The 14,578-nt window shown below is 45.4% G+C and overlaps 1 long non-coding RNA gene across 3 annotated transcripts in view; it reads left to right on the forward strand.

Annotated features, from left to right (window-relative positions):
• Positions 1 to 14,578, forward strand: part of LOC309443282 — a 28,155-nt gene continuing 13,577 nt past the window's right edge. For all 3 annotated transcript variants that reach the window (XR_014184775.1, XR_014184776.1, XR_014184777.1), the window contains exons 1-3: positions 1 to 1,247; positions 10,440 to 10,543; positions 10,632 to 10,773. This is a non-coding gene — a long non-coding RNA (uncharacterized lncRNA). The remainder of the gene's footprint in view (positions 1,248 to 10,439; positions 10,544 to 10,631; positions 10,774 to 14,578) is intronic.

Below are 14,578 nucleotides of genomic sequence, written 5' to 3' on the forward strand. Positions count from 1 at the left end.
GCCCAGAGAGAGGATACAGACCACGTGCTCATCAGTTCACATGAGGAAACCACTCTTGATTATCAAGCTTCAAATCCCTCGGTTAACCAGTGTCAGGACACATCAAATTCTGGAGCTGGGAGACAAAAGGTTGTGTTAAGTGCCGGTGCGAGGCTGGATGGATTCAATCAGCCGTTGCAGGCGTGTCTGCGTGGGTTTGTCACTGCTGCGTGACACTGCGCTGTGTCCGTGGGTGCCGTTGTACATCCATAGGAAGGGGATGTGCCATATGGCTCTTGTTCATCACAGCAAAGCTTAAAACTAAATGGATGGTCCTGTCCTGTGAGGTGGTGCACTTCTGAGCACCCTTCACACAAAACCAATCAGTCTGCCTTGTCTCTATTAATGGAAAGGTTTCTGGCGAAGGGCAGTTAGGGCACACCTGTAACCTCCTTACGGTCCTCACACAAAACGAGACGGCAGAGAACAACTTCCTCGGTGATGTGGGTCTGAACCCTCCCTGGAGCAGCTTCATCCTGTGCACTCAATACGTATTGCAATACGTGCGGAGAGGGAGATCAGAATAAACGTCTACAGACAATGGATATTCTGAACACGGCCCAAGTCTAAGTCTTTAGTTTTGCAGTGTAATGTTTTTCAAGTAACTTTGGGAGAGGGGGTGGGGGCTGGATAGTTTTTGCTTTAGAAGGTAATTTAATTTAAAAAAAAAAAAAGAGGTATTGTTTGCTCTCGCTTTGGTTAGCCAAAGAGTTCCAACAGCCAGAAATATCTACTGCAAGCTAATAAATGGAATCATTATAGGATCATTATCATTATCAAACAAGTTACAGGTAGAGATTTGAGAGAGGGCAGTAGTGCGAGTGGTTTTGTTGAATTAATGGTCGTGTACCTGTGTGTGTCTCTGGAACCGAGGAGTGAGCGGGCCCTGGTACACACGGGAAGGGAGGAATTCCCCAGGTCCTGCCCGCACCCCCGGGGCACAGGCGGGAGGAGGGTGGCTTTGGTGACTCTGCACTGGCAGCCTCATCCTCCTCCTCTCCTTTTTCCACTTGTCACGCAGTGTCTGGAGCTATTGCGGTAGTTGGTGACTTTATAAATGAACCGAAGGGAAGCGCTCTCGCGGAGCCGTTGTGTCCATGGCCAGGGCTCTCAGTGCGGTGTGAGGCAGAGGGCTGGAGCTGCTGATAACGCACGGCCCGAGGCCACCGATGCACGTTTTAGCATAACGTTACAGAATATATTGCAAGGTAAGAAACCACAACGTGACTGTGGTGTTTCCTATAGTCTGGTGGTCACATGCAGTTACTAGGAGCTTGCATGATTTTTGAAGAAGCAAGTCCCTGGGGATGTGAAAGAAAGGTCAATAAATAATACAGAAAGAAATGGCTTGGGAAGAGCTGAGTTAAGTTAAATGAAAAAAGAAAAAAAAAATGGTTTAAAAAGATATCCTGAGAACAGATGCTTACTCAAAAAAAAAGAAGAGAGAAGTTGTATTTGCCCTGTGACAAAGCAATGAAGTTTTTATGAAGCTTTTCCCCTTTGTTCCAGCCATTGCAAAGAGCCACTGCAGCCCGATCGTGCCCTGGGTGCAGGCAGGTGAGTGTGGCCCCAGGTAAGCTGTAAACCCCAGCGCAATCTCCTAGGAAGGTGTTTTACGGGTTGTTTTCATAGGGCACGCTGAGGTGATAGGCACCAACTAATGCAGTTGGAGGTTCACTAGCCATGCAAAACCATTTAGAGGAGCGTGGCAATTCCTAATTTATTTCCGTTTTCCCACCACCTCCTTTCCTGTCCTTTGGATAGCTTTTGTGCTCTTCAAGCTCATCCCTTTTCCTCTGTGGATCACTTTTCCTCCCTTCGAAATTCTACTTTCAAGGAAGAATGTTGTGTAGCCTGATTTGCATCTTTGGTTGAAGAGAGAAATACCAGCTGGAAGCGGGAGCAGGACATACTCGAAACTACGGCTGAATTTTAGTCTTAAAAGCGAACCACATTAAAATACTCATTTTTCTTACAGAGTAGCGCTGTCACAACAGGCATTTGTTTTGTGGTGGGTGCACAAAGTCACATTGCAACGTGACAAAATGTCTGTTTGAGGGCCGTGCCGACGGACCGCTGCTCATGGGGTTCCTCTAGAGCAGCCTCTATTCTCTTACTCCTCCTTTGCCTTTCCCCGTGTGCCTTTTCTTGTTTGTCCTTCGCTAGTATTGCTCAAATAGGGGCCACCTGTGGTGATCGTGACTGACTTTTAAAAACCTTTCTAAATATAACAAGAAGAAAAGTGAGGAAGATGGCGCCTTGCTGAGGTAAGAGCTGGAGCCCTGTCTGCGAATGGGGAGACTTATTGCGCAGGATTGATAAAGCTGTGTTGCTCCTCTAGGCAAAACTGGTTCCTTTAAAAATAAGTCAGTCACAGCAATATGGCCAAATATATTTAAAAAAATGTAAATTTGCTGATGAGACAAATCTAGAAACAAAGATGAAGACAAAGGTCTCTAAAACATGCCATATTCTTGCTGGGCTGCCAAGCTGCAAAGAAAATGGCATTCTAGCCAGAAAACAGCGAAGATGCAATAGACATCTTCAGATAAGCAGGAGCACATGGAATTGACAGAATGCTTCCATCCCCTTTGGGCCAACCACTTTGCTTTGCTGTTAATTTCCCTCTGCTTTGTCTTAGTTTCCATCTCTGCAAACAGTTTACTGCCCAAACCTTTCTTGTTCTTTGCCCTCTCCCCATCTTGAGCTGCTCCTGTGCCCGCTGACACGGGGGTGTCCTCCCAGAGCTCCCTCCCACCGGGCAGCCGTTGCTCCGCAGGTTGGCCAGTTCAAATCATAGAATCACAGAATCCCAGAATGTCGGGGGTTGGAAGGGCCCTGGAAAGCTCATCCAGTGCAATCCCCCCATGGAGCAGGAACACCCAGATGAGGTTACACAGGAAGGTGTCCAGGCGGGTTGGAATGTCTGCACAGAAGGAGACTCCACAACCCCCCTGGGCAGCCTGGGCCAGGCTCTGACACCCTCACTGGGAAGAAGTTTCTTCTCAAGTTTAAGTGGAACCTTTTATGTTCCAGCTTAAACCCATTACCCCTTGTCCTACCATTGTTTGCCACCGAGAAGAGCCTGGCTCCAACCTCGTGACACTCACCCTTTGTATATTTGTAAACATTAATAAGGTCACCCCTCAGTCTCCTCCAAACTAAAGAGCCCCAGCTCCCCCAGCCTTTCCTCATAAGGGAGGTGCTCCACTCCCTTCATCCTCTTGGTTGCCCTACGCTGGACTCTTTCCAAATGATAAATTGTTACGTGGTGCTGGCTTAGAGTCTTCAATAACGAGCCCCTGTTCATTAAACATGCTCTGTCATTGCTAATCAGGTCTCAAATCCACATCGTGGTGACAAACACCTGATGCTGCGTCCTGCCTCATACCAACACCAGTGCTTAAATGTGGTGTGAAACGGGAACTCTTCCTGCTGAAAAATAACTTTGTTCTTTAACCTGGGTGGCTTTATGGCTGATGCTTCCACCGAGTATTCTTCTATTTTCCCCTACTCTCCCAGCAACACTAAGTAGGAAAGTGGAATGTATGGCTGAGCTCTGCAGGGTGTTACTATTTTACGGGCCATAGTCAGCTGAGCTTTTGTGGATTCACAGCGCGATGTCTCAAAGTTTTATTTCCCAACAGCGGACTGTTAACCACCGTGCAGCCCCAGGGATGCAAAGCCAGTCGTTCAGATAAAACCTGTGCCCGCCCCTGCTCCAGCCAAGCCACGGCACTTTGTGGGCACTGGCTGAAACGAGAGCAGAGCAGTGTGGGTTTGTATCATGGACCTTTTTTCCCCCTTGCCCTGAGGAGGCTGTGGAGGTGGTGACCCCACAGCACCTTCCTGACCTCTGACTCTCCAGAGACTTCAATTCAACGCCAGTTCCCTTCCCACATCTTTTGTGGCTATACCCACAACAGAATCACTTGCAAATTGATGTAAGCTTGCTAATGAGCTCACTCTGAACAATGGAGCTGCTCCGCAGTGCCTGGCTGAGGAAGAGCTTCCAAACACCGTGAGTCTGGGACCTGTCGCTGAAAGCGAGATGTGCTCCTGTGCAGCTTCTAACTCCTGCTAACTGGTACTTCAGTACTGTAATATTCACACCCATAATTACAATAACTGAAAGGCTGAGGGAGCTGGGCTCTGGAGCTGGAGAAGAGGAGACTGAGGGGGGACTCATTCCTGGGGATCAGTATGGAAAGGGGGAGTGTCAGGAAGATGGAGCCAGGCTCTTCTCGGTGACAACCAGTGACAGGACAAGGGGCAATGGGTTCAAACTGGAACACAGGAGGTTCCACTGAAAGAGGAGAAGAAACTTCTTCCCAGTGAGGGTGTCAGAGCCTGGCCCAGGCTGCCCAGGGGGGTTGTGGAGTCTCCTTCTGTGCAGACATTCCAACCCGCCTGGACACCTTCCTGTGTAACCTCATCTGGGTGTTCCTGCTCCATGGGGGGATTGCACTGGATGAGCTTTCCAGGGCCCTTCAACCCCTGACATTCTGGGATTCTGTGATAACTCTGAAGAATTACCACTGGATGCCTAAAAGTCATTTATTATTCAGCAGTGTCATCCTTGAAAATGAGCAGTTGTTAGATTTGGGAGTTTGTGTTCTGACAGTGGATTAATTCTTTCAAATTTATGGATTTATCCTGCTTTGATCTAGTGAGAACCAACAACATGTTGTTTGGGTATTAATCACAACCATCCCACCGTGCAAACTGTGACAGACTGTTTAAGCTCAATCTCTTCTATTTTTATGTTTCAATCACCAGCCTCTATAAAAATACATCATGGGCATACCATTTCTGTGTCGTAAAGCTCAAAGGAACTGGCTCCAGGGACCATGAATGAAGAGAAGACAGAAGCCGTGGGATGGTTCGGTCAGCGGGACGTGCGGGGTGAGCGTGTGCATCTCCCGTCTTTGGGGGCAGTTCCTGTGGCTCCTGCACACACACCCGCCCCACTGGTGACATTATTCAGGTACACCCACTCAGCTTATGTCCTGAAGTCCCATTTGCTCCACTAATTAAACCTGCATTGCTGCAGCCTGTGTCATTGCTGTGTTCCCAGCGCGCCGCTGGCAGAGACTGGCCCAAACTGGGCCACCGGCTCTGTCCCGTTGGCTCGAAGGGGTGACAGAGCGACCCCAGTGGGGTGGCCTTAGTGCTCCCCCGCTCCAGGGGAAGGAGAACCATCACAAAAGTGAATAATGAATGAAAAAGTATATTATTTCCAGCCTACAACTCATTTTAGAGTCATGAAGTTGTTTCAGGTGCTGGTATTTTCTCAATTTTGCACCGAATGATGTTCTTGAATGTTGCTGTCTTACAAACTCACCGACAGTGGTATCTCAGTCCAGGAATTGCCAATAATCTAAACAGTGATTTCTAGTCAACAATCTTTAGGTTTAATTACTGCCATTAGCGCTTTCTTTAATGGCAGACTTAATAGAGAGCTTTGCACAAGCATCAGATAAATTGAAAAGGAAAAAAAAGAAAAGGAGCTGGCAGTGGAAGGATAATGGCTATAATTAAAAAGTGCAAAGCTTTGTTTTGCGTTACCTTTCTAACAGCGTTTTCTATATACACCGTATGTAATAAAACGCTAATTTAGAATGCGATTTAGGTTGAATTTATTTCAGTGGACTAGAAGAAATGATTATCATCTTTTCTTAAACAGAGCTAGGCCTCAGTCTGTAGCTGAGCCTCACCAGTTTTGTAGCAGTTTTGCATTTACACAAAGAACGTGCTGAAGCACAGTAAGTCCTTGGATTCGGTGCTGCGGGGACCCTGTCCGGGCTTCCCCTGCTGTGTCAAGGTTGTTGCAGGCAGCTTTGGGTTGGGTGGATTAGTTCACAGCTATGGTGAAGTTTGAATAGGACCTATAAAGGCTGCTTTAATCACAAACAATCTGTATCCTTCCAGACTATGCTGCAAGCGTTATGTTTAATAACATTCTTAACAGGCCTAGTTGCCTGTTATTAAGAAATGCGTCAACACAGTGCTGGTTTTGGTTAATGCAGAATGCAGGGGGTTGTGCAGGCTGCTCACAGTGATAACGGACCAGACCAGGAGAGGAAACAGTCGTTCCGAACCCTGTGGTTCAGGTTAAAATAATGGCTTTGTTTTCTGAAACAGGGGGAAGTGGAAGTTTTTCCCTTTCTAATGTTTTCGCAGTTTGAAACCATATCCTGGCTGCTTAGAAATCCAGTGGTAAAATTCCCATTGACCTCCCTTTAGCCTTATTGTCCTTTGTCAACTATGTTTTACTTTTCTCCCGAGATTTATGGAGTTGGTTTCATTTGTTTTGTTTTCATATTACTCATTGCACCTTTTGCCTTGCCCAGCCTAGCAAAGCGGATGCTTAACTGTAAAGGATAAATGTTCTCTGTCAACAGAACTACTAACCTCATAGGGCTAAGCAGACATCGCAGGGTATCTGTGGAGCAGAGGGCCTATGAGCAAGACTTAAGTGTGGCCCAAACCTCTCTCTGCCCTTTACAGTCTCTCAAGCCACTTTGGACTGAATTCCATACGTACTCATTCCCCTGCAAGCCCGGTGCATTGGCATGGGGGGGTCAGAGCATGCTAGAGGGGTGAAATGAGTTCTGTACTAACCTGTGAGGTGTATGATATTCAGTCTGAGGTTGAAGCTGAGCTCCTTGGACAATTTGTCTTCCACGTTCGATTCACATGTAAAGCAAGAGCCCTGCTCTGAGCGTTGTACATCCCTCAGATTTGTACCACCCCTGGGGGCTGAATTTATCACCAGTTCAAACAAAGATATGGAAACAAAGCCTCATGTACCTCATGCACGTGTGGAAGACTGGGAAGGGATTACAGGAGGACAAATATGATAGGAACAATATTGCTGAGGTTTTCTTCACATAAACACAAATTCTCGACTACAGAACTCTTACATCTGATTTTTATTTGTATTTTTATAGTTGTCTCTACATAGACATCTGCATTTAAAATTACAGGATTAAAGCAATTCTTTTCTTTGGGGTAAATTTAAACTGAAGCAATGCATTCATATTTGAAATAAATCCTAAATATTCAGAACCTTGTGGCAAACTGTTCGACACAAGGTTTGGTTTCCCTTATGTTATTATCTTCACCACTGTTAATAATGCCTCTTCCTATCTCTTCTCAGAGCCACACTATTGAAACTGAGCCATATCACCAAATGTATCTCATGTCAGCCTGTGTCGAGGTAGAAAGCACAGGCAGTACCATTTTCATTAAGCTTTTCTTCAATCTACTGCATTGTCGGGGTTTTTTTGGTAAGTGTAGTTGTATTTTCCAGAAAACTGCTCCAAAGAAAGATGAGTTTCACCAGTTTGCACAGGAGTTGACCAAGGTGGAGCATCCGTTTGTGCAGCTTTGCTGATACAGAAACCATCCATTTTGTAATTACAAGCTAGGAGAAAAAGCTTTCTTAATACGTAGATTTTTTTCAGTTATTCCAAGTATTCAAAGCATTTTGGAGAGGGAAGCACTTGATTATGAGTTAACTTTGTCTTGGGCAATGTCTTAGGAAACAAATTGTTCCGGCAACAGCACAACGGCTTAAGGCTTGTCTAAGCAAGTCTTGCCCAAGCTGATGGGGTGTAGTGGAGTAGGTTGGAGGAAGCGGCCAGAGAGAGGCAATTTCCCCACCTGTTTCCAGCCTGCTCGGTGACTTGTGACAACTCTTCTACTCTTTACTTACTGTTCCTCCTTTCAGATCTTTGTTTTCGAACGCAGACTCCGTCTCTAGGTTGTCTGTCCTTATGTGCCCCAACAGCACCAAGCATGAATGGTCTCGGATCTTAGTTGGAATCTTTTGGTGCTATTGCATATAAATTCAAATCTAGTCGCAAATCCAAGTCAGGTCACTAATTTAGGGGATGTGTAACACACTAGATTTCCTGCTAAGAATGCTGACAGTCTGTTTAAAGGTGGGAGCAGAGCTTTGTTCTGTGTTTGCAGACATGCAGGAGAATTGTCTGCTTATCTCATTGAAAAGCTGCAGACCACACCAGCTCATTCTGAAAGTATCCAAATGACAAACCCTGCTTTACAAAAATCTTCTGTGGCTTGTTTTGTTTTTCTTTTCTTCTTGTAATGAACCACTCCAGTTATTCGCTGGTAGGCAAAACCTATTTCCTCTCTATGACGTTCCCTTGCTTAGCGTTGCTGTTCTTGCAACTGTGTGCACCAAGAAATGCAGCAGGAGACCTCAATCTCATTTACCGTGACTTCATTAACATAAATCCTTCAAGGACGTGCATTCTAAGCAAATCAAGAGAAACGCGCGTAATGAGAATGAATGCATTAACAAAGCACCGTACAATAATGCAGTAGCAAAGCATCACCAGAGAAAGGGCACATGCTACAAAATGCTTTTGTGGTAGAGTCTATCTCTGTCTGCATCGGTTTCCTGTAGCAGAGAAACCCGCGCGAGGGGCCCGGGCGCCGAGCTGCCTTCCTCCGAGAGCATCGCCCAGCTCTCCGCGGGCTGGGCAGGAACCTGCAGCACCGCCTGATTTTGCCCAGATGAAAAGCTGTGGGGTCAGGACCTTCATATCATTCTCTTTCTTCATCTTCTGTTATTTGGAAGGAAGCGGGAGCTTCCAAATCTGAGGAAATGGGAGTCGCTGGTAGTATTTGTCATAGAAGCTGAAAGCTTAAGACTTTCCTTTGTCCTAAAATCTGTTTGTCTGAGTACAGCTTGCTTCTGTGCAGAGGGCTAGCACAGGGATTAAGCGTCACATAAGTCCTACTTATACCTTCATATTAGTGCATAAATAAGATTTAAGCTGCTAATAGTCCCGCTCTAGCTCTCTGCATGCAGCTGAATGTTGTATGCTGGCAGTGATAAGACCAGTTGTGGCATCAGCAGTCAGGTTCAAACAGGGGACTGAAGTTAAATGAAGTGGGGATTAAAAGTACGATGGCAGCAGCGTGAGATGTCCTGACATCAAGCACATTTCAGAAATGACACCAAAAAGAGGTCAATTTATCAAAATCAACAACCTTCTCTGTGCGTGTGGTACACAGTGCACCAAGCTGCACCAACAAACCATCCCACTCCGCTGGTTGCAACCATTAAGTGAAATACAGCAGGTCTTTGTGGCACCGGCTGACAGACCAAGGCCATCAGGCCCTACCTGCCTCAGCGTGACAAAACACATTTTCTGAGCACGGTCGGTGCAGAATGAAACCAAGCTGTGCTGTTCTGAGCTCAGGTACTGCAGGATCCCCAAATGCCGCTGCTCCTGGGAGCTAAAGCTCTTGGATTTGAGACAGCTTGTTCCATTTCTCCCAGCGGCGTTAGCCGAGGCTCTCCTGGATTAGCTGCTTAACCAGGAGCTGCTGTGTCTTGCTCAGGTTCCCATCACCCCCCTCTGCGCTTAATTAAACTGATGTCTGTCATTTTTTTTCTTTTATTGAAATTGAGAATCACAGATTAAGGGGTTGAAACAAAAGCAGTTTTGTTTCAGAAGGCATTCGTTAACAAATCAATTAGGTGTACTTAATATCATTCCAGCCCAATTTTCAGTCTGAGTGCTTTTCTATTAATTTTCTTATTCTACTAAAAATGTAGCGTTATGCCGACAGAAAGAAGAATTGGCAAAGGCAAAAACACAAACAAGAGAGCTGCCAAGTGCAAGGACGAAGGCAGTGACAATGCAAACAGACGTGGCGAGCCTTCAATTCTTTATCTCTTCCCTAGACGTGGGATGGACTTTGGCAGGTGTATAATTTGGGAGACAGTGAGGAGCATGGTGATGATGGACTTGGAACGTCGCAGCGTTCCAGGAGTGAGCGGCTCCAGTTTGGATCTCTCTTCTCTGCCTGCACTGGGGCCTTTGCTGCTGAGGTAGCCGAGCTCTTTGTACCCGCTCTGTGACCTGGGACAAGACCTGATGTCAGGAGCTCAACCCCCACACTGGAGAGGTTTTTTTTCTTTTTTCCAAATCGCTCTCAGCCCTTAAAATGATGAAGACAGAATAAGAAACATTCAGGTGGAAGTTATGTTTTCGCTAAATGCTGTGTGACCTTTTAATACGTCTGGCCCTGAGTTACCAGATGGCATCCATGGTACCTTGTGCGCAGGATCGAGCAGGCCCTGGGCAGCCACAAATCTGGTGAGAAATGGGAAACATTAAGGCGGATGGTCCTTGTCTACCGTGCCTGCTGGGGACCATCTGCACAGGGTAACCTGGGCTGGGTTTTGATAGAGGCAAGTGAGACTTATCTGTTCAGCTGGATTATTTAGTATTCACCTTAGTCTTTTATAAAATGTCTAGATTTCAGTGTACTTGTTTGGTTTATTTGTTCTCCAGCCTCCATGTTGCCTACTAGGAGATACACAAGGTTCATTTGACTTTTTTTTTTTTTCCCAGAAAGAGAAGAACGAATCTGAGGTTTGAGAAGAAGGAGTGCCACCGTTTCAGAGCTTCATTGGGAGACCCTTCTGCCAAATCTGAGCAACATGAAGCCCCACGAGGTGAGCACAAATGTAGCTGATAGCCCCTGTATGTAGAGCAGTGAAAATTAGGAACATGTCTTTATGTTCATTATATACATCTTTACAGATGGAACTAAACGCTTATGGTACTGGAGCACATTGGTGCTGTGTTTGTGCCAGTCCCCCTTCCCTGACAGTGTTGTGGAGACGACATCGATGAATTTAAGAGCCAAGCACCAGTATCAGCCCAGGGAACAAAGCACAGCCAGGTAAGGAGTCTGTTTCCAGCCATGGCCAAGAGCGGATGTGAAGGAGCGTCTAGCGATGTGTGATGGCCAGCCACGGGACACTCAAAGACATCCCAAGCTAGAGGTCATACCTCAACTTTAACAGCCCCTCAGAAGACTTAGCTGATGGATTTTTTTCACTGTATTTATATATATATATGTATCTCCACAATATTCTGTATCAAAGAATCCTATAGCTAAAGTCCACTTTCTACCTAATGTACCTTCTTTGCTTTCGAGGCTACTGAACTGGCACCTTCTAGGTCTTGCTTGGGGAGCAGCAGTGAACGATTCCCCACACACAAACACACACCTAACATTCCCCAAGCCGCTGAGGTTGTCCACAGATCACTTGCATCTTCACAGGTGTCTCTTTTTTGGGCTGAAGAGTCTGACCCGCTCATGCATCCCTCCCTCGGAACCCTTGACCATATTTGCTTCCCCTCTTTGGGTTTCCTTGCTTCAAAGCTGCCCAGTTCAAGAAACCTCCTTTTGGAAGCACAGGGGTCAAGGCCAAGGGCAGGGTCAAGGTCAGGGGCTGGGGTATGGTCAAGGCTGAGACAGGAGCAGGGTCAAGGTCAGTGGCAGGGACCAGGACCAGGGCAGGACCAGGCCCTGGGGCCGCTCCATGTTTTTGCAGGTGGCTCATCACCAGTTTGCACCATGGCATAGAGCCCATTTCTGGTTTGTTCTCTCCGGTCCAGGTGATTTATTGTGTCCTGTTTGTAAGCAGAACCTCCCCAACATTTGTTAACACTTCCAGCCTGACCTCAGTTACTCCATTTAAAGCGAGCATCGGTGTTTGACAGGGGATGGAGCTGGAATGTTCGTACCTCCGTAACCCTGCAAGCAGCCTGCTGGCTGAGGGCTCAAGGGGTACAACAGTCTGTTGATATGAGGAAAGAGAGTAAAAAAATAGCTCTTTTTGCTGTTCTGCAGTGTGTGAGGTGTGGGAAGCACTCGCAAGCCTTCGATATTTCCCTGCCAGCTGCCTGCTGCAGTGGCGATGTTTGCATTTCTGTCCCGGACTGCCTGTGTCTGGGGCAAAGAATGTTTTCCCTCTTCCGTGTCTTGTGCCATTTTGACTGTCTCAATCAAGTGATGTGTCAGCACCTTGTTTGTTGGTGTTATTTCCTTTGTTCAGTCACCTTAACAAGCTAGGAGAAGAAATATTAACCAATATCAGCTACAGACTTTCCCAAAGTTGATACTAGACTTGTGCTTGTGTATCCTTCAAGCACTGCCCTTTGCTAAATGAACAAATTGATGATTTTGCAGAGCATCTGCGCAATTGTATTTGAATACACCACTTAGAGACTGTGACAAATGCATTGCATGAAGCGAAAAGGGCAAAAGGTTAAAATAAAAATGGCTCAATAAAACAAATCATTGCAATAATCCATTTAAAACTGCACAGGGGGAAATGTAGCACCGTGAAAAACACTGAGTATTCACCATGAAAACAAATCTTTATTCATAAAAATGGATGGTGGGCAGCTCCTTGGCTGGTACAAATCGATGGATTTAGTTTCAACTATGTTTGTTAAATTACCTGAGGATCTGACCATATACCTTTGTTTGATCTTTAAGCATGAGATAATTTCTGCCTCTTGCCAAGTCTTACATAATCAGGGATTTGCATCCCGGCTTTTGCTGTCCCTAGATGTAGAGGGGATTTCTATTTGGCTTCACCTGCAAGTAGCTCTTTAGTTAATTTCCTCCCTTTTTGTTGGATTTTCCCCATTTTCCATTAGCACAGAGACAACCAGACCCTACAGTATTATTGTAATAGCCACTGTTTGTTTCTTTCTTTGCCTGAGAGATCAGTTTCATGTCAAATTTGTGGCATATTAGCACTTCTTCCCTGACTTCCAAAGTAAGCACTAGGCTTAGGATAATAATGCCTTACTATAAGTTTGTAATGGAGCCATCCCTTAGGAGCAGTACACTAATGCTTCACGATATTTCTTAAAGATTACTTCCTGTTGCTGTTTTGAAGGGATAAAGCAAATCCAATGCTCATCTCGTGAAAGTTTCTAAAGCAGGCGCGGGTATCACACGGGTTCAATCCTCTTCCGAGTTATGCAGATCAAAATCCCCAGGACTGGTTTGACCCGGGGGCTTGGCAGTTGTGTGTGCGCCAGCCTCGTTACGCAAACCTTACCCTGGTGCTGCGGTTCGGGACGGACCAAGTTAGAGGTGAAGCAGGTTCCACTAAGTGAATGGCATTCATTTGAAACCAGACTTACTGGATATTGGGGAAGTTGCTTTGGCTCCCCCAAACACTTCCCTAAAACAGAGTAAAATTTGTTAAAGATTAATTATTCTTCCATAAAAGACAGGATGTAAAGAAATCTGTTTTCTGTATCGTAACATTGGAATTAAGAATTTCTGAGAGAATTAAAACTAGTTTTCACTTGGATGAGAAACCTCAGCCAGACACTATAATTGGACAAGTCTGAGGTAGACAAAAGCAGAATCTTATAACAGCAAGTGCCAGGGCCAGTAGCCTTTGCTTGCAAGAGCCAGAACATTGAATCAAGTAGTAAACACTGTGCCTCTGGTGGGTCTTCCAAAGTAAGACGCTCTGAGGCTTTTTTCCAGAAGTACAAACAAGGTATGATGACCCTTGGAGTCTCTCACTGATCCAGTCCAAGAATGAGCTTAGTGGGACCAAAGTGGGAATGTCAGGATGCAGAGGCAATATGGCATTGTTATAAATTTAGGTGGTGTTGTTTTTCCTTGTGGACAATCCATCAATTTATTATTTGTAGAAATTCAGGCTGGATACAAAATTTTAAGTCTATTAGTCCAAGAGAACAGAGAGCAAATCCATTTTAAAAATATAAAAATAGTAGTAAATAAAAATTGACATTTCTTGTCAGCCAGTGTCAGAATGGTTTATAAAGTGATGGACCACGGCTCTTGACATGACAAGATGACAGGTTTCCTATATATTACCATTATAAAAGCACTCTGCAACTAAATTTCAGTGGAAGACAGGTTGCTTGAGGTTATCTGTGTTTGCTTTGGAAATACAGTATCGTTTTAAAGGATGCCTGCATTAATACCAAAAACTGCATTTACGGAGAATATCATCACCTCACTGTTAACAGTTCATGGTGTACTCATTCCTTATTCAAGGCAACACAAAAAGCTATTTTCAATTTCAGTAGCAAACGTGTGAAAACTGACATTAATGCTTTTAAAGTGGCACTCAAACCCCATAGAAATTGGAATGTAGAAAAGCAAACAATGAATAATATGGTTTAGCAAGGAACAAGTGACATATGTCATGGCACTGCGGGACCATAGTGGCAGGCAGCTGGAAATATCTCAGTCGGACCACGAGCACCCCAACCCAGTTAGCACAGGGTGGGATCGATATTCCCAATAAAACGCTCAGCAAGAGAAAGAAGTGATTATTTTAGCAGTAAAACTGTGACAGCTCTGTGACCATTTGCCTAAGGATTCTCCTGGACTATGTAACTTCACAGCCATGTTTGGCACATTCTCACTTGATCGTTCTCATGACTGAAGACACGAACACCTCTCCATGTGAGCTCAGAATGGGCTGTGCAGTAATGCACTTCTTTAGACCAATGAGCCAAATAAATCTTTGTCCCAGACCTTAGGTACTTATAACCATCCCTTACTCTTCTGTCCAGCAAATCACAGAATCATTTTGGTTTATCGAGATCATCGAGTCCAGCCATAACCTCACTCCGGCACTAAACCATGTCCCTAAGAACCTCATCTCCGCATCTTTTAAACACTCCGCATTTTG

The sequence above is a fragment of the Streptopelia decaocto genome (assembly GCF_964273445.1).
Source record: "Streptopelia decaocto genome assembly, chromosome: 8".
In the NCBI taxonomy this organism is placed as follows: Eukaryota; Metazoa; Chordata; class Aves; order Columbiformes; family Columbidae; genus Streptopelia; species Streptopelia decaocto.